Raw genomic sequence first — 20,123 nt, 5'->3', positions numbered from 1 at the left:
GACATGTGGTTCCATGAGAAAAGATGGCTTCCACATAGTCCTTATCTGGCTGGTGCAATCACTCTTCCCACTCTTGACTTCAGGACTCTGTCCCCAGGCTGCATCAGCCAGAATGCACTCTACTGCCTCCAGGCCACCACCCCACAGTTTCTACTTGTTTCTGGAATTGCCTTTTCTAACTTCAAACTTCCACCCCACCCTGCCACGGCCATTCCTGACATATTCATTTCCCATCGCACCTATTAATATGTGACATACACATTTCACTTACTTGTTACTGACTACCGACCACCACCCCTGAACTGTAAACTCAGTAGGGCAGAAATGTCTGTTTCTCACTGCTGTGTCCACAGGCACCTAGAACAGAAGACAATCCATAAGTGATCATGTGATGGGTGCTTCATCAGTGATGAAAGGAATGAATGAGTACCTTTTATGGCATGGTGGGAGGTGGAGGTGGTGGGAGCACTTGAAGGTGGAGGAGATTGGTACATGCCTGCCCCTTGTGACTGAATCTGGAACAGGTGCACCCTTCTCCCTGCTTTGTTAAGAAAACTGCCAAAGTTGAACCAAGGCAAGTGACTATTTCTTCCTAGTTTGACTCACTCATCAATTTTCATCATTTTCTGTATCTTCAGGGGAACCTTGACTTAACTACTGAAGGGGTGGCCTGCCCCTCCACACCTGTGGGTGTTTCTCATTAGGTGGAATGAGAGACTTGAGAAAAGAAATGAGACAGAGACAAAGTATAGAGAAAGAAAAAGTGGGCCCAGGGGACCGGTGCTCAGCTTACAGAGGACCCTCAGTATTTATTGATCATTATCTTTACCATCAAAGAAAAAGGGAAGTGGCAGGATAATAGGATCATAGTAGGGAGAAGGTCAGCAGTAAGACATGAATAAATATCTCTGTGACATATAAGTTTAAGGGAAAGTGCTGTGCCTTGATATGCATGTGCAAACATCTCCATAAACCTTTTTAGTGCATAAAGAGCAGCATTGCCGCTGGCACGTCCCACCTTCAGCCCTAAGGCGGTTTTCTCCTTTCTCAGTAAACAGAACATACAATCGGGTTTTACACCGAGATGTTCCATTGCCCAGGGACGGGCAGGAGACAGATGCTTTTCTCTATCTCAAGTGCCGAGAGGCCTTCTTTCCTCTTACACTAGTCCTCCTGAGCACAGACCCTTCACGGGTGTCAGGCTGGGGGACGATCAGGTCTTTCCCTTCCCACGAGGCCATATTTCAGACCATCACATGGGGAGAAACCTTGGACAATACCTAGCTTTCCTAGGCAGAGGTCCCTGCAACCTTTGGCAGTGTACGTGTCCCTGGGTACTTGAGATGAAGAGAATGGTGATGACTTTTCACAAGCATACTGCCTTCAGGCACTTGTTTAACAAAGCACACCCTGCACACCCAAAATCTGTTAAACCTTGAGTCACCACAGCACATGTCTCTTGCAAGGACAAGGTTGGGGGTAGGGTCACAGATTAACAGCATCTCAAATACAGAACAAAATGGAGTCTCTTATGTCTACTTCTTTCTGTATAGACACCGTAACAGTCTGATCTCTCTTTTCCCCACAACTACTTAGTAACAAAGAGTTTTCAGCCCAGTAAATTAAGTTGGATTCTTGACCAATATTTTTACTTTTTAAATGCATTCGCAGAGAATCTAGTGTCTGTCTCCATCTTCATCCCTCATCATCTGCCACTAAAGGCTTTGCTTTAACTCACTTCCACCAGAGAGGCGCTCAGGCGTCACCTCCTGAGCACCAGCGTCATGCATCCAGGTCACCGTAAATGAGGGAACCCCTCCAGGTTTATAAATTGGGAACCTGCCTGTGAAGTAGAAGCCAAGACAATGAGGACTCCCAGATGCAGAGAGGGTCAAGAGGGCAGGTGGACCCCATTCAGGGAAAGAGGGTGCGGTTCCAGGGTCGTGAGAAAAGCCTGTCTTTCCTCACCAGCCGGCAGCCAGGGGGCGCTGCAGGCTGGGGCGCTATGAAGCTGCTGTTGGCTGAGGGCACCTCACTCAGCAAAATGGGGCCAGAGCCCGAGATTCAGGAGAGGGCGGGGCGAGGACCGCACAGGGCACAGTGGGCGAGGCAAAGCAAAGTTCTTGGTTGAGTAACCCCACTCCGCCCCATCCGAAACGTCCAAAGAGAGGCAAGGTGACCAAGACAATCTGAAGATGCGCCAGACACACCAAACAAGGTCCTCAGCCCTCCCCAGCTTCAACAAACACAGAAAGCAAGAAGCCAGGAACCAAAACAGAGACCCACGGAGAGGACAGCCACGTTCCGCCCACCAGCCAGCTATCCTGTGCCCACTGAGCACGAGGTTGTGAGTGAGGCCTCGTGTCGGGGAGTGAGATGTACCCGAATATTCCCAGCCCCCAGGAGCACACTCCGGAGGTTTCCCAGAGAGGCAATGCAGCCATGAGGTGAGAGTAAAAGGAGCCTTCCCCTCCCTCCCACCCCCAACCCCCGTTCCTAACCTAGAATCCTCCAACCTCGCCTGTGCCACTCTCAGGACCCGCCACCTGACTTACGGCTGCCTTTGTGCAGCCTGGCTGGGGGCTTCTCAACATCCGCTTCTCCATGATCCTGGCTCTTGTGTCCCTTGATCTGGCTCTCAGGGTCCTTCCTTCCGGTCTCCATCTCTGTAACAGGGCTGGTCTGGCCATAGGCCCTGACTCTAAGGGGACTTGAGCCAAACCGAGCACTCAGCCCAGCCCGTGGCTTTTTTTCTATGGGATATTCTAGCGTCTACGCATATCACCGCAGTTGTGTTTCTGTGTCTCAAAGGAAATAGTTCAGCATAAGTGATTGGTCATTAGGCCAAACACTAGTAGGGGGAGTGGGGAGGAGAGAAGGCACTTCAAGCAGAGAGCAGGGTGAGCAAAGGCCCAGGGTGAAGGGGCATTGAGTGTTTGGGGAGCATTCACAGTTCTGCATGGCTGGAGTGTAGGGGCCAAGAGGAGCTGGAGGATGAGGTTAAAGAGAGAAGTGGAGGGACCAGATCTGGCCAACTTTATGTTTGCCCGACTAAGTCGTCTAGACTTTACCCTAAGGGCAATAGGGAACTATCGAAGAGTAAAGCTAGAAAGTAGCATGATCGTGTTTGTGCTTTAGAAAGAAAATCCAGGCCACAGAGCAGAAGGTGGATGGGAAGAACTGGGAAGACCAGGGGAGCAATAATGGGTCTGAATCTGGGCAGATGAGGGAGAGGGAGAGCAGAGGAAACTCTGCCGGGTTGATTGGGGTGAGAGAAGATCCTGGGATATTCCCGGGGTCCCAGCTTGAGGACAAGGTGGTGCCTTCGCTCAAGGGGAGTACCCCTTGCATTTCTCATGTCCCCTTTTCTCCCTTTGCCTGTGGTCACGAGTATCTCAATTGCTGGTCTCAGCTCTAGTGGAAGACCCAGGCTGCCTCAGCCTGGCCCCCACACCCTCAAGCTCACATAATCCTGCCTCCCCCGACACTGCAGACTCCAGGCCACCCAAGCCTCTGCCTGGAATCTCCCCACTGCCTGGCACTTGGGAAATAGCTTCCCTGGCCAGTCCCAGCTGCAGTCTCCTGCTGTGGTGTGGTGTGCTGAACGACCAACTCATTGAAGACAAGGTGCGTTGCCTTTGCTCTAACAGAATGGCCCCACGGTTCCCCTCAGTCAACTGCCTCTGCCTGGAAGATGCTCAAAGCAGGAACTCCTCCAATTTTTCTCTCCATCCAAGTCTCCCCAACCTGAATAACCCACCAACCTATTCAGTCAGAGGGTCTGAATTCATTTGACAAAAAGGAAGAATGGGATTGCTTGCCTTAAAACCGACCCAAACAATGGCTGATGTCCAGACCCCTCACACAGCCATTTGACACTTAGTCACCTCAAAAATAGAAATGATCTCCCCAGAACCAGACAAGCAGAAAAAACTCTTCCCTACTAAGCCCGTTGTCTATTTGTAGACAGCCATTCCCATAGGGCTGCGTCCTCGTGAGCTGACCATTAACCAACCTTCCTGTATCCATCTGGACACATAATTGCAAGTGACAGGAATTCCAACTAAAACTGAATTGATCAAAAATAGGAATGTGTTGGTTCATATAGTTGGAAGTTGAGAAGCGCACTGGCTTCCGGCAAGACTTGCTCCTGGCCACAGCTCTTGGGAAGCTCTCTCCCTTTAAGACACTGAGACCCCTTAAACAATTATTCATTCCTTTATTTCTCTATATTTAGCTACCTTGGGCCAGGTACTGTTTCAGGTACTGGGAATGCAGCAGTGAACAGAAGAGTCAAAAATCCCTGCCCTCGTGCCTATAATATATCTCTAGAAAAAAATGCAAAAAGCCTAGTAACTGGGGTTGCCTCTGGGGTGAGGAACTGTCGGGCTGGGAAAAGCTTCTTACTCAAACCCAGTAAGAAAGAGGAAGTCTTGGAATTGAGATGCAGGTCCTAATTGATCTGATTCAGGGTTGGTGCCCACTTTTGATTCACTGAGCCTGGCTCAAGTCAATCAGAGGCTGCGTGTAGAACACAGTCTTCCCTTCCCATGACGAAAGGTTTGGGAAATGTGGTAGGAAGAGGGCAGAGGAAGGGGAAATTCCTTCCAGTTTGGTCATCAGAGACTTTGGGGTTAGGAGCTCTAAGGGAGTGGGCCCCAGGGCCTTGGAGAGGAATGCCAGTCAAGGCTGGGCCCAGCTCCTCTGCAGACCCTCAGACTCTCCCACCCACAGCCAAGAGGCAAGGCTGTCCCGAACATTTTACACCTGTGGTCTCAGTTTATTGTAAGGAAAGACCACATTTATATGTAGTCCCAGATTAAGGTCAGCCTATTAGAAGGCCATTAACACGAAGACAACCCAGGACGTTTTACTACCTGCTCTTTAAACCAAATCCACCCTACCGCCTGGGATTTCCCAAGCCAGCGCCATGTTCAGGGAAGACAGAGCCACAGTCAGGGCTAAGGCCAGATCCCGTCAAAAGCACCTGAATCAGCACCTTTAAACTTCAGCAACTTTCTTCTCGAAATAAAATGTTGCTTGGAAGCCACTTTCACTTTCTTAGGAAACCCTTAAGGAAAACCCTTCGGGGTTGAAGAGCCAGAAATGAGCTAGCAATGTTTATTTTTCACAGTAGCCCCATGCTCTGAATGTATGTGGGGAGTGGAAAGTGAGGCCACTAAATTCTCCTTGGCCCCAACCCTGCTGGGGGAACAGCTCATGCCCAGATACTTCAGGCAAGAGGAGAGCATCTGCCTCAAGCAAGGCTGCTGCCGCCCGGGAAGTGGTCCTCTTCCCCAGAATTGTCCCTGCTCCCTCATCTAGAAAGGGACACTTGGCATTCTCCATGAGGCATTTTCATGCTAATGTGTTTAGTCAAAAAGAGGAGCCCAAACAGATGTGGGCCATTTGGCAGGGATGTAGTTCATTTGTTAGCAAGTGCAAAAGGCTCGTTGGCAGGATATTAAATATTACCTTGGCTATTCACAAACACTTCATATTTCAAGAATGGAAGGGAGGCGAGGGCTGCATCCAATAAATCAGCCTTTGTCAAAGAGGCAGAAAGAGGCAAACATTTGATAAATCTATGTCATTGTGCTCAGAGATCAAAGGCCCTAACATATGTATTTGTGCAACTGGCATTCCAGCAGACAACTATAACAAACCGAGATTGGGACAGCTGGAGAAAAAGAATTAGCCAGTTCTAATTTGTAATTAGCTGGGCCTCGGGAGAGGTGAGCGGGTGTCCTGGCTGAGCTTTCAGAGGGGCAGAGGAAAGAGACGGGGCAGGAAAGGGGCTCCTTCCAGGCCCTGGGTTGTGCTGATGGCGCCATCTGGTCTCTGAACCTGCTCCAACATGAAGGCCACTTCGAGACGAACATAATTAGTGACAGCCTCGCAGTCCCCAATGTCAAAAGACAAAATGCATTGGCTGTTGGGCACAGCTGGAAACCAGAGTAGTCAACATGGTTTGTGGAAGATCCCAGGCTGGCCCAGGACCTACTCGGTCTCTGCTGCCCCTCGCACTGGTCTGACTTTTTCCTATTCTCCCATGGCCTCCTCCTTTCTCTCTCCTGCCTTCACTCTGCTTTCTCTGCAGCCTGTGCTGTGGATATATCCATGGTTCTAAGTTGGAACCACCTTAGTGGTTCTTAGTGTCTCTGGAAAGACCTCGACAGCCCCATCCACCAGCTCGTGTCACCGTGCCTGACGTGTCCACCAGCGCAGGCTGTGCTTCAGCATGACCTTGCCCTCTGCAGGCAGCCTCTGGTGAAGGGCTCGTGTGCTGTTGGGCAGAGCGGTCCCTACGGTTTCAACAGGATGGCTCAGTTCACTGAGAACCAAGAGTCAGGTGATACCTGGAACCGGGCAGGTGGGAAAGACTCAGTTGCAATCCAAGCAGACTCTTCACAGTGGGTGGGTACCAGGGGTGAGCTGGGCTTCTTTGTTTCAAAGAAAAGGCCATGTGCTCTCTCCTTACCTGGCTCCCACTCCAGCTGCCCCCAGCTCCGTACCCACCCCTCAGCCTGCTCCTGATGTCTTGCTGCTTCATTGGGTCATGCTCACTTGGCAAAGTCCTCAACCGCCGGGGAGAGCCGACTTTGCCTACTCACACCTGCGCTTGACCAGCTGCTGGCATCAGGGAAACACGGACCAGCCTCATGGCCACTCAGGGCCCAGCCCTGATGCCCCAGGACCGCAGCCCTCTCACATCTTACATCCCACACACTCTTCTCTGCTCAGACCCTGCCCTTCCTCCCCATCCCTGGCTCTCTGTTCCCACAGTGATCTGTCCCTGCTCCTGTCTGAAGCTGGTGCCTCTCCTTGTGCGTTTAATTTCATCTCCTCATCCACTCAGACATTGCTCCAGAACCCTCCTCTTCCCTCTCCTACAAAGCCAGTTTCTTATTTTCTATTGGATCTTTCTCACAAACTTAAAAAATGCTATTTTGCCCATTTTAAGAGAAAACAAGACAAACAGACACCCTCTTGATTCCTCTTCCCCTGCTGGCCACCACCTCATTTCTTTGCTCACGTCTACAGCAGAATTTGCAAGGATTGTCTACACTTGCTGTGTTCAGTTACCCTCTGTGTCAGCCTGCTCAGGCTGCCATAACAAAAATACCATTGATTGGATGACCTAAGCCACAGAAATGTGTTTTCTCACAGTTCCAGGGGCTTTTCAGAAAAGATCCTTCTGGATTTTCAGAAAATCTCACTAACTATATCTTCGGAGTATATCCAGTACCCACAACCACTCTTGGAAGTCCAAGATCAAGCTTTGGACCTATTCACTTTCTGCCAAGAGCCCACCTCCTGGCTTACAGACAATTAAGGCACGCTGTCCTCCCTGGCCTTTCCTCCGAGCATGCTCCTGGAGTGAGCCAGAGCAAGCCCTCTTTCTTTTGTTTTTTGATATAGGGGCTCACTGTATTGCCCAGGCAGGAGTGCAGTGGCACAATCACAGCTCGCTACAGCCTCAAACTCCCCTGACTCAGATGATCCTCCCGCCACAGCTTCCAAGTAGCTGGGACTACAGGCACCTGCACCATGCCTACCCTGCTGATTTCTTTGTATTTTTAGTAGAGACAGGGCTTCACCATGTCCCTCAGGCTGGTCTCAAACACCAGGCTCAAGCGATCCATCTGCCTCGGCCTCCCAGAGTGCTGGGAATACAGGCGGAAGCCACCACACCTGGCCTCTGCTGTCTCTTTATAAGGACGCTAATCTTCTTAGGTCAAGGCCCCAACCTCATGACCTCATTTAACCCTAATTACTTCCTCACTCCAAATACAGCCATACTGAGGATTCAGGCTTTCATGGATGAATTTGGGGGGGACATAAACATTTAGTCCCCAACACCCTTCTCCCATGATCCCTTCAACCCACCAAACAGACTCCTGCACCCACCAGTCAACTGTAATCGCTCTTGTCAACATCACGCCTGGCCACCACACTGCTAAATCCACAGGGTGAGTCTTCACCCTCATCTTACTTGACCTCTCAGCAGCACTTCACCCAGCTGAGTACTCTCTCCTCCTCGATTCACTTTCTTCTCTTGGTTTCTGGTATACCATGCGCCTTGCTTTTCTTCCTACTTCACGGTTTGCTCCTTGTCTGCCTGTTTTCCTGGTTCTTCTCTCTCAATCTCTTAATGTTGGAGCACTCCAGGGCTCAGTCCTCAATCTTCTTCTTTCTTTTTTTTTGTTTTTGAAACAGAGTCTCACTCTTGTTGCCCAGGCTGGAGTGCAATGGTGTGATGTTGGCTCACTGCAACCGACAGTAAGTGAGACTCACTGAACCCTCCTGGATTCAAGCAATTCTCCTGCCTCAGCCTCCCAAGTAGCTGAGATTACAGGTGCCCACCACCAAACCTGGCTAGTTTTTGTATTTTTAGTAGAGATGGGGTTTCACCATGTTAGCCAGGCTGGTCTTGAACTCCTGACCTCAGGTGATTCGCCTACCTCGGCCCCCCAAAGTGCTGGGATTGCAGGCATGAGCCACTTCACCCAGACTGGTGATGCAATCCAGTCTCAAGACTGTAAATACCACCTAGATGCTTAGCAACTCCCAAATGTGCCTCGCCAGCTTAGGTTTTCTCCAGACTTGTCGATCCAATTGCCCCTTCATTTCTGCTGAAATGCCTAAAAGACATTGCAAACTCAGCATGCCCCAGATGGACTCCTGATCTTCCCCCGAGATATTCACAACCTTCCACATCTTTGTTGACAGCAACTCCATTCTTTCATTTGTTCAGCTCAATTCTTTACACCCTCCTCTCTTTCTCTCATGTCCCAATTTTTCAGGAAATCCTGCTGACTGTCTCTTCAGGGTGTATCCAGTATCCAGCTACTTCTCACTTCTCATTATCTGCACAACTCTCATCATCTTTTGCCTGTGTTGCTCGAAAAGCCCTCTTTCCTTCCAATCTTGCCCTTTTTTTTTTTTTTTTTTTTTTTTGGAGATGGAGTCTAGCTCTGTCGCCCAGACTGGAGTGCAGTGGCATGATCTTGGCTCACTGCAACCTCCGCCTCCTGGATTCAATCGATTCTCCTGCCTCAGCCTCCCAAGTACTACGCCCAGCTAATTTTTGTATTTTTAGTAGAGATGGTGCCCACCACAGCTGAGGTGAGGGTTCTGCTGTATCTCCCCAGCTTCTGGGACCCAGACTGATAGAGTAGCCATCATCTTAAATGTTGGTGGTTTCTGCAGTGAAGAGAAAGGCCCAAAAAGTCTCACACTGGCAGTGAAATGCTCCAGCTTACAGATGACACCCATCATTTCCACTTAAAATGTCCCTCCACCCCAACAAGAGGCCATGATGTGCAACCTACTGTTCATAAAGACACAGAGGCTGAGACAGAACAGCACTCATGACTCCCATAGGAAACTTCTTCTCCGAGACAAGGCAAACACGGAGTTTGTCAATAAAAAAGTTCAAAGGAGAAAATTACCTGGAGGAGACGTAATGTCAAGCAGATAAGAGTAGCTGTAGAGAAAGTCTGTAATGGTCCGTCTCCAAGGTAAAATATTCAAAAGTAGCGAGAAGAGATGAAGTGATCAGTAATAACAAATTAGTGAAAGATGGCTAATTGCTCCTAAATGTGCTTGCTTATTCTTTAGGGTTATTGTTTTTCATCTATGTTTGCACTTTTTTTTTTTTTTTTTTCCGAGTTGGAGTCTAGCTCTATCACCAGGCTGGAGTGCAGTAGTGCGATCTGGGCTCACTGCTACCTCCACCTCCCGGGTTCACGGGATTCTCCTGCCTCAGCCTCCAGAGTAGCTGGGATTATAGGCACGTGCTGCCACGCCCGACTAATTGTTATATTTTTAGTAGAGATGGGGTTTCACCATGTTGGTCAGGATAGTCTCAATCTCCCGACCTTGTGATGCGCCCCCGTTGGCCTCCCAAAGTGCTGGGATTACAGGCGTGAGCCACCGCGCCTGGCCCACACATTTTTTCATGTACCAAATATGTTAAAACTTTTAGCTTCCAAAGATTTTGCCATCATTGTTTCATTAATGAATTCTCATTGCTCATGAAGAAGGTAGTTTGTACCCGGAATGGAATATTACAAGTGACTGTTCCTAAAATGTAGCCAGTGGCATTAGAGGTCCTTCCATCTATGATTTGGACATTTGAGGTCTTTGTCACATTGTAATGTAGTGGTTGGTTAAATGTCATCCTTGGTATCTTGGAACTTAGTCCATTGCATTATTGAGACCGAGAACCTTGGGCTGTTTTTCCAAAGACTTGCTGACAGATGAAGACATACATCAGAGACAAAAAATAAAGTTTCTTTCAACTCTGATATTCTTCACTATTCTAATTATGCCCATCCTTGAGGAACTGTTTCAAACATCACCATCAAGAGAAATGCCTGTTTACTCCTAGTCTTATGAATTGCAACTTTGGTTTGCCAGGGGCCAGCATCTCCCTTCTACTAAGTGGAGACAGTGCTCAGTATGTGAATATGTAGCACCCATTTCGTTCCAAATGATTAGGTTCCTAACCCAACCATTGTAATCCCATTTCATTTGTAAGGAATTGGTTTAGGACAGGCATGTGACTCAATCCTGGCCAATGAGACATGAGGGGACTGTGCTACACAGCTTCTGGGAAAGGCCTTATTTGTAAGATACGAGGCCCCTCCTCTTGCTCTGTGTGTGTGGTACTTGGATGGGATCCCTGTAACTGTTTCAGGGAAGAACAAACCTAGGAGATCTGTAGCAAAACAAAATCAGGACCTCTGGACTTGCTGTTATTTGTGATAATACATTGCCCTTCTGTGTAAAACAACTTGAGCAGGGCCTTCAGTCACTGGCAGCCAAAAGCATCCTAATTGACAACGTAAAGAAGACTTGCAAAGTTCTTCACCTACCTTCCCATGACTCACATCATTTCTAAAGGGATACCATTGGAAGCCCCAAGGAATGTGCTACCGAGGCTCTGATCCTGGTGCTATTTTTACCAGCCAATATGAACAAAAGTAAAATAAGTGCAGATGGGCAGGCAGCTTCTCCAAGCCCTGCCTGGTGGAATACATGAAGCCATTTGGCTAATCTTCACGGAGGAGATCACAGGCGAGTGCCCACCATCTGTTGTATTAACTCTTGCCCATAATCTTGATTTATAAAAGGCCCTCTAGGATTTTCCCACCTAATTGCTTTGGATCTGAAATGGTCACTTCAATGATTACAATTCCTGATATATAGATGGATGGGGCTAGAAGTTTAACTCACAAGTTAAGGGAAGCAGAGAAAGATCTGAAGCCTCTTTCTCATTGTGACGGGTCAACAGGTATTTGCAAACTGCAAGGACATGAATATTCACAGCATATCTGTACAGAACTCTTTTGTTATCTAATGACATGGACCACAGCATCCTTGGCAGCATTTTTGGTCATAGGCCAGGGTTTCTCATCTTCAGCACTATTGACATTTTGGGCCATGTAATTCTTTGTTGTGGGAGGCTGTTCTGTGCATCATAGGATTTTAGCAGCATTCCTGTCCTCCACCCCACAGATGCCAGTAGCATCACCCAGTTGTGAAACACAAAGATGTTTTCATGCATAGCCAAATGTCCCCTGCCAACAAAATCTCCCCCAGTGAGAACCACTGTCTTAGAACTACACTCAAATATCTTCAGATTTAAAAAAAAAAAATGTAGTGAGCATCCTGTTATTTTCACCACCAACTTATCCATTTATGTTTATTTTGGTAAAGGCACCCTGACTTCCTTCTGCTACTCTGTCCATGGGGTTTGGATGGGGCTGACTCTAACCAGGTACCCTAGGTGGCATGTTACATGGGCTTGATCAGTGGGAGTACAGCATCCTCTTGACCACAGTGATCTGTTTGACGACTGATGCTGGGTCCAATTCATGATCTGTAGAGTCATGTTGAGGACTTTGTCATGAACTCTTGGACTTGCATTTGTGAGAATATAAGCCTGGAATTGCTGGCTGCCATCCTGCCACCCCAAAAAGAGCCTCTCTGGAAAAACAGCCAATAGAGATGAAAGTAGAACAAAGAGAAAGGGAGAGACCAGTTCTTGATGACATTATCTGAGCCTCTGGATCCAGCGATGTCTAATGCCTGGTTTCTCTCTTGGATTTTTCATAGTCATGAGCCCATCAATTTATTTTGGGCATAAGCCATTTTGTGTTAAATTTCCTCTTATATGCAAAGGATCCTTATGGTACTATTTAATTAGATTTTTAAAAATATTTTTAAATTGATGCAAAATAGATGTGTGTAATTTCAGGATGCATGTGACAACTTCATAAATTCATGTCAGGTGTAAAGATCTAATTGGTGTACTTTGGATAGTCATCACCTTAAATATTTGTCTTTTGTTAATGCTAGACACATTCATGTTATTCTCTTCTAGCTATTTTGGAATGTAAAATAAATTATTGTGAACTATAACCATCCTACTGATCTAACACTGGGTCTTAACTTTTTCTACCAAAACATATATTTGCTGATCTGCTTGCAATCTATAAACTTGCTTTCCCTTTACAATATCCATAGCCTTTTCTGCACTAGAGTTATAGGTTACCTGGGAGATTACACTTTTCCTCTTTGCTAGTTTCTCTATGTTTAGGCAATTCTCAAGAATGCTTTGGGGTTGAACAATGAGGCTGAGGACAGGTAGAGAAATTCACTTTGGAAGAAGTGGGACCCTCTTCCTCTGGGCTTAGATAGTAGGGTAAACAGGTGGTGCAATGGTCAGTTTTATGTGTCAATCTGACTGAACCATGGGGTACCCAGATATTATTCTGGGTGTATCTACAAGGATGTTTCTGGATGAGATTAACATCAGAACCAGGAGTAAAGCAAATTGCCCTCCCTAATATGAGATGAGATGGCCTCATCCAATCCGTTGAAGGCCTGAATAGAACAAAAAGGTCAAGTAAGGAGAAACTTTGCCTGTCTAAGTGCTTGAACTGGATATCAGTCTTCTCCTGCCTTTGGACTTGGATTTGGACTGGAAATTAGACCATCGGCTCTCCTGCTTCTCAGCCTTTCAGACTCAGACTGGAACTACGTCATCAGCTCTCCTGGGTCCTCATCTTGCTGAATGCAGATCTTGGAACTTCTCAGCTGCTATAACCATGTAAGCCAATTTCTTATAATAAATCTCTCTCTCAAAGAGAATGCTTATACACTGTTGGTGGAGATGTAAACTAGTACAATCTCTATGGAAAACGATATAGAGATTTCTCAAAGAGTTAAAAATAGAACTACCATTTAATCCGGCAATTCTATTGCTGGGTATCTACTCAAAGGAATAGAAATCATTATATCAAAACGCACCTGCACTCATATGTTTACCACAGCACTCTTCACAATAGCAAAGTCATGGAATCAACCTAAGGACCATTAATGGATGACTGGATAAAGAAAATGTGGCACATATGCCATGGAATACTGCTCAGCTATAAAAAAGAATAAAATCGTGTCTTTCACAGCAAAATGGATACAACTGGAGTCCATTATCCTAAATGAAATAACTCAGAAACAGAAAGTCAAATACCACCTGTTCTCACAAATAAATAGGAGCTAAACAATGTGTGCCTATGGACACATGGAGTGTAATAATAGACACTGAAGATTTCAAAAGGAGGGAAGCAGGTGAGGGATGAGAAATTACATCTTGAGTACAATGTACACTACTCAGGTGAAGGTTACACTAAATGCTCAGACTTCACCACTGCAATATACCAACATAACAAAACTGAACTTATATGCACTTATACCCCCTAAATCTATATAAATTAAAAATCTCTTTCTGTCCATATATATGTGTGTTTGTATGTGTGGCATACACACACACACACACACACACATATATTATCCTGTTGGTTCTGTTTCTCTGAAGAACTCAGACGGACACGAATGGGTTTTGGCAGAACAAGTGTGTAAGGGGGAAATCTATGCCTTACCTTGATTCAAGCTTTCTCGCCCCTACCTTTTTATAGTTCTCCAATGTGGATGAGGCTGCCCTGTTAAATTAACCTTTGCCACTTCACTGAGAAAGGATCCCAGAGCTTTAGAAAGTTTCAGAGGAAGGAGTAGGGCATGGGGGGCACAAGGCTATAAAAAATTTTAATAAAATCTTTATGTAATTCGGAATGACTTGGTAATTTCTGAGAACTACACTCAACTGTCTACAAATTGACAAAACTTTATATAGTGGCCACCTTGTTATTTTCACCATCAAGCTATCCATTCATGTTCATTCTGCTATGGGTACCCTGATTTCCATGGTAGGGGGACACCTTTATATCTTTATTTCATACCTAGTTGGGACCAGAACCGCCTGGACAGAAGTTGCCTAAACTGAAAAAAAAAAAAAAAAAAAAAAAAGCATATTTATATGCAAATATTATAGATTCCTCCCAAAGCACTGTTTTTATTTGTGGGCTATAGGCAGGTGGCATTAGAAAAATTGATGCTTATTCATAAAACCTGGCATGGTTTCCTATGTTTAGAGTAGGAAGATGAACACACCTTGAGACTCTGTTGAGAAGTAAGGTCTTTGTCACCCAGAAAATGAACATATGCCAATTCTGCAAACACATTTAGAGCATATATGGCTCCCCTGATGCTTATCCATGGATGTCCTGAAGAAATCAGGCTGTGGGGAGAAATCAGGCTGTCTCTAGTATGGTGGGGTGGTTTCTTAACAGATCTTTGCCCTACTCCTTTCAGATGTCTTAGTTCCCTGACTAAGCCAGACTGCTTCTGAAGATCCAAGGAGCATCTGGATTCATTCAGTCTGCATACTGCTGGAACAAGCATGCATTTGAAAGTCATATAGACCCAGATTCAAATTCTGGTCTGCTATTCAGTTGTGTGATACGGGCATGCATTGCCACTCCTGCAGACTCTGGCTTGTCCCCTCATCTGTAATAATCTGGTACAATAAGCTGAGAGGAGGTATTGGAGTAAATAATCCACATTCTTTCCTCTTGTATAGGAAAAAAAAGAAAGAAAGAAAGAAAACAACTGTCTTTTCTTCTACTACCCACAAACAGAACTTCTGGATCCCAAATGTGTGAACGTTTTTCCCACACCAAGCGATTCTCTGCAGACACCAACTGGGTGTCCTACCATTTAATTCAATTCTGACACTATCTACCTGGAGTTAGTGCAGACCCCTCATGTTAAGGGCTTGGTCCCGTAAGAGTGTCGCCACATCAGACACCCAGTAGTATGTCAAGGCTGTCACCTGTACTTATGACCAATGGCTATAAATCTGAGGTTTGCCGGGCGCGGTGGCTCAAGCCTGTAATCCCAGCACTTTGGGAGGCCGAGACGGGCGGATCACGAGGTCAGGAAATCGAGACCATCCTGGCTAACACGGTGAAACCCCGTCTCTACTAAAAACTACAAAAAACTAGCCGGGCGACGTGGTGGCACCTGTAGTCCCAGCTACTCGGGAGGCTGAGGCAGGAGAATGGCGGGAACCCGGGAGGCAGAGCTTGCAGTGAGCTGAGATCCGGCCACAGCACTCCAGCCTGGGTGACAGAGCGAGACTCCATCTCAAAAAAAAAAAAAAAAAAAAAAAAAAAATCTGAGGTTTTCACAAACCCCTCCTTGGGTTAGATAATTGGCTAAAACAGCTCACTCAGGAAAATAGTTTACTTACCCGATTACTGATTTATTATAAAAGGATACAACTTAGGAACAGCCAGATGGAAGAGATGCTTAGAGCATGGTATGGGAGGGACATGGAGCTTCCATGCCCTCTCTGGGCGTGACATCCTCCCAGCACCTCCATGTGTTCAGTCTGGAAGCTCTCTGAATCCTGTCTTTTTGGGTTTCTATGGTGACTTTGTTATGTAAGCACGGTTGATTAAATCATTGGCCATTGGTGATTAGAATCAATCTCCAGCCCCTCTCCCCTCCCCAGAAAATTTCCCCTGAAAATTCCAATCTTCTAATTATATGTTAGTTCCCCTGGCAGCCAACCCCCTATTCTTTGGAGCTTTCCAAAAGTTACCTCATCAACATAAACTCAAGTGTGTTTGAAAGGGCCCTGTATGAGCAATAAAAGATGCTCCTTTCACCTTTAGGGCTTTTGTCACTTAAGAAATTGTGAGGGTTTCAGGAGTTCTGTCCTAGGAACTGGGATGAAGACCAAATATATATTTATTATAAATCACCATGTCACACCTCTATGACGTGCTGCCTCTCTGAACTTTTAGTTTTGACTAATGGTTCTACTGAATTGCCCAATTGTTTTGGCCTCATGTAGACACAGCCAGAGGCTATGAAGTAGAATAAGATTTTTTTTTTTTTTTTAAATCATAATGCCTCAAAGTGTAGGGTGTAGGCGTGTGTATATGTTTGCATGTCAAAGTGTCTGGCTGAGTTTCCTTGTTTGCTTTACCCACTCATTCGAGGCAACTGGTGCTTTCTATTTCTGTTTAGGTGCTAAGTTCATGATCTCCCCACTACTCCTACCTTCATACAACAAGGCTTCCTAAAGAAGACCTAAATCTTCTACTCATGCTGTTTCCACTTAACATATCTATAGCAGCATTTGGTACCTCGTATTTCTGTTCTTGTGTTTCAAGGGTAAGCGTTTGCATTTCATAGGCATCGAACAGTGCCTGCTGCAGAACATGCTAATGGAATCATACCCTCCATCTCTCTAGCCTTCATTTTCTCCATGTGTACCCCTAGATTCTCTAGGAGCCATGGTTTAGGATGCCTGACCAGCCCTTCCTTCCTCTTCATATGCATTAGTTTCCTGGGGCGGCTGTAACAAGTCGCCATAAACTGAGGGGCTTAAACCAACAGAAATGTGCTTTCTCACAGCTATGAAGGACAGAGGTCCATCATCTGTATCACTGGGCAAAAATCAAGGTGTCCATAGGTGTGAGTTTCCTCCAGAGGCTCTAGGGGAGAATCCTTCCTTGCTTATTTCAGCTTCTCATGGCCCCTGGCATTCCTTGGGTTCTAATGCTATCACTCCAATCTCTGCCTCCTTTGTCAGTTTGCCTTGTCGTGTGTGTGTGTGTGTGTGTGTGTGTGCATCAATTCTCCATCTACCTGTCTCATATAAAGACATATATCCGGCTGGGTGCTGTGGCTCCTGCCTGTAATCCCAGCACTTTGGGAGGCCAAGGTGGGTGGATCATGAGATCAGGAGTTTGAGACTATCCTAGCCAATATGGAGAAACCCCGACTCTACTGAAAATACCAAAATTAGCCGGGCGTGGTGGTAGGCACCTGTAATCCCAGCTACTCAGGAGGCTGAGGCAGGAGAATCACTTGAACCCGGGAGGCAGAGTTTGCAGTGAGCTGAGATCGCACCATTGCACTCCAGCCTGTGCAACATAGAGAGAATCTGTCCCCTAACCCCTGCTCCCCCCTCCCCCAATACACACACAAAAAAAGACATATATCCTCACTTAGAACCCTGGGGATAACCCAGAATAACCTACCTATGGCAAGATCTTTGATATGGCCTGGATGTTCGTCCCATCCAAATCCAATGTTGAAACATTATCCCCAGTGTTGGAGGTAAGGCCTACCGGGAGGTATTTGGGTCATGAGTATGGATCCCTCATGAATGGCTTGGTGCCCTCCCTGCAGTAATAAGCTAAGGCAAGAGCTGGCTGTTGAAAAGACATAGCATCTCACTTGCTCTTTCTCTCATCACATGACATACCTGATCCCTCTTTGCCTCCTGCCATGATTAGAAGCTTCCTGAGGCCCTCACCAGAAGCAGATGCCAGCACAATACTTACTGTGACTTACTGTTACAATCTGCAGAACCATGAGCCAAATAAACCTCTTTTTAAAAATAAATTACCTAGGTCTGGTATTCCTTTATATATTTAGCTAATCTTTAGATCTGGTTCTTCCTTCTTCCCAGTTCTGGAGGAGGACACAAAGAGACTAATATAGTCCTTCACTTAATCTCATCTTTTGTCACATAATATAATATCACAGTTTCTGATGGTTAGAGCCTGATATCTTTGCGGGACATTTTTCAACCTACTGCACTATAGACAGCCCAAGGGAAGGAGCATGTGTTTGTTCCAGGCAAATGTATCTACCTGACCACAGCTGAACGCTTTAATAATGGGCTCCTGATTCAGAAGAACCAGTCCACAGGCTGGATAGAACCAGTCAGATAGTGTATGGGGGCCAATTTCAAATTGCTAAGAGAGCCCATTAGCAGTTAGGAGCCGCAGAGTAACATGATATCTATAAGGTCAGGAGGAGGCATGGCGAGCCATATCCACATGGGTACATGGTAAAGGTGAGGGACAGCCCAGGAGCCCACAGGGGCTGGTCTGCAAAAGATTGGAGAAAATAACAGAGAGGTTTTCATAGGGGACACCCTTCAGACCCCTTAGAGAAGGAAGGCTCCTTCTCATTTATGAGATTTGTGGTTCCAATTTCCCTGGTGATCAGCCCACTTTATCCTGGATATCCATTAAGTTAACTTTTGCATCCTTAAAAAAAAAAAAAAAACTTACTATATTTAAAGTAGTTTAAGTTAGTTGCTATTCTTTGCACCCTAAGATCCCAACCCAAACACTCCTCTCCCTCTTTTGCATGACCTCAGTGGAGCCCTGTATTCCACTGAGGGTAGATTCTCTTTTACCTTAAGCTTCCTTCTATTTCTTCTAATCTCTCACCCTAACTAAAGCATCCCCAATGGCAGCTACCTTGTACAGTGGCGCTAAGACTGTCTCCCTGCACCCTCACAGGGCTCGGCAGAAGACACAGACACCCTCCTCCACATCTACATCCCATCTACGCCCGTCCCTCTCACCAGTTTCCCATTAGTATCACCTAAAATTCAAGCCATTTGTCTGTTCGATTCTTGCCAAATAATCACTGCTTTCATTCCCTTCCTACCAGAACTCATCTCCATCTCTTAGATAATTTCAACCCTGTATTTATCCTTCTTGTTCTCTTTATATCCCCTGCCATAATCCTCATTGACAACAACATCCATTTTTAATGACCCAGTGGTTCCCTTTGATCTCATAGCTTTCAGCCTCCCAGCCTTGTTTGATTTCCAGCTCCACTTCCCATCTGCCACCCACAGGCAGGGCTGCATCTTTAGATCTGGTTCTTCCCTCCTCCCAGTTCTGGAGGAGGGGTTACACTGGACACACATGTTGCTCACCTGAAATTTCTTCTACTTCCCTTTTCTTTTTCCTCTGTAGGCAGCCCCAGCTGTTCCCAGTCATCCTTTGTTTTAGTTTTCTGGGGCGGCTGTAACAAATTACCACAAACTGGTGGCTTAAAACAACAGAATTTATTATCTTGCAGTTCTGGACACCAGACATTTGAAATCAAGGTATGGGCAGTCATGTTCCTCCTGCAGGCTCCAGACGAGAATCCATTCCTTGCCACCTCCCGCTTCTGGTGACTTCAGGCATTCCTTGGTTTTGGATGACATCACTCTAATCTCTGCCTCTGCCTTTACGTGGACTTCTCCTGTGTGACTCCCTTTGATCTCATAGTTTTCAGCCTCCCAGCTAAGAGAAAAGGTCACTTGTCACTAGATTGAGCATCCACCCTAATCCAGGATGATCTCATCTCAACATCCTTCACTTAATGACATCCGTAAAGACTTCTTTACCAAATAAGGTCCTAGTCACAGATACCTGGTGGTCATACCTTTTGAGGGGCCTTCCATTTGAACCACTGCACCTCTCTACTTTTCCAACATGAAAGACACACCACACCACAGTGTATGGGATTTGGCTTCCAGAGCAGCCAACAAGGAATTGATGATGCAATCTGGAAGTGTGACAAAGTAACCAGACTGATGAACACTGACCATTGAGAGGCAAGAGAAGGAGGAGACTGGGTAGATAAATGCCTCCACCCTCTCCTGTGAACCCCCTTCCACACTACCAGGGACGGCATGTGTGCTGAGAGAACAAGCCTGCTAGGCCGGGCTACCATCCAAGCTCTTAATGAAGTGAATGCCCACAAGGTAACAACCTCACTCCTTCCCTTCACTACTCATCCACACCTTGTTCTTCTCAAACTTTTGAGCCTTATCTCTTGTCTCAAGCTTTGTTTCCTAGAGGAATCTGGATATGGCTCATGCCCTGTGTTTCCATTGAACA

Source organism: Trachypithecus francoisi, unplaced genomic scaffold (assembly GCF_009764315.1).
Source record: "Trachypithecus francoisi isolate TF-2019V2 unplaced genomic scaffold, Tfra_2.0 Lachesis_group20, whole genome shotgun sequence".
NCBI lineage: Eukaryota > Metazoa > Chordata > Mammalia > Primates > Cercopithecidae > Trachypithecus > Trachypithecus francoisi.
The sequence above is the reverse complement of the archived record's forward strand: the minus strand, read 5'-3'. Positions refer to the sequence as shown.